The following is an 889-nucleotide window of genomic DNA, read 5'->3' on the forward strand; positions in this document are numbered from 1 at the left end:
TGCATCACCCCTCTCCTCCTCCTCCTCCTCCTCCTCCTCCCCGCTTGTTTTCCTCTCCTGTTCTCATTCTTCCTCAGTTCCCTTTAAACACATCACCCACATTCTCTCTCTCTCTCTCTCTCTCTCTCTCTCTCTCTCTCTCTCTCTCTCTCTCTCTCTCTCTCTCTCTCTCTCTCTCTCTCTCTCTCTCTCTCTCTCTCTCTCTCTCTCTCTCTCTCTCTCCCCCCCCCCCTACTTGTCCTATCCCCACTTTTTTCCCCTCCACTTCTATCTCTCTCCTCCATCTCTCCCTTTCTCTCTCTCTCCCTCCCTCACATCCTCTCTCTATTTATCTCCCTCCTTCCTCTTTGTCTCCCTTGCTTCCTGTGTTTTTCCTCGCATTCTCTCCCTCTCTTCCTCTCTTTCTTTCTCCCTCCCTCTTTCCTTTAATTTCCCTCCCCCTCTCCCTCTCCCTTTCTCACCCTCCCTCCCTTTCTCCCTGGCACTAATGAGGGCGGAAAAGCATTGTGGGAGGCTGGCACTGCGGGTGTGGCACCGTATTTGTGGCACTAAGAGGCGGGGAGGGAGGGAGGGAGGGAGGAAGGAGAGGGAGGGAAGGTAAGAAGGAGGAAGTTAGGGAAATGCCGCACAGAGGAGGGAAGGAAGGAAGGTGTGAAAGAACTACAAAGAAGGAAATGAAGAAGGAAGGAAAGGAAGGAAGGAAGGAAGAAAGGAAGGAAGGATACGAAGGAAGGAAGGAAGGAAAGAAGGAAGGTGAGGATGAAGGATAGAAAGGAAGCGTGGAATAAAAAAAAATAAGGATGGAAGGAAAGGAAATACAAGATGTGAAGGAAATCGAAGGAAGGAAGGAGGGAAAACGGAACAAAGGAAGGGAGGAAGAAAAGAAGCA

This window comes from Eriocheir sinensis, chromosome 9, assembly GCF_024679095.1.
Source record: "Eriocheir sinensis breed Jianghai 21 chromosome 9, ASM2467909v1, whole genome shotgun sequence".
Taxonomy (NCBI): domain Eukaryota; kingdom Metazoa; phylum Arthropoda; class Malacostraca; order Decapoda; family Varunidae; genus Eriocheir; species Eriocheir sinensis.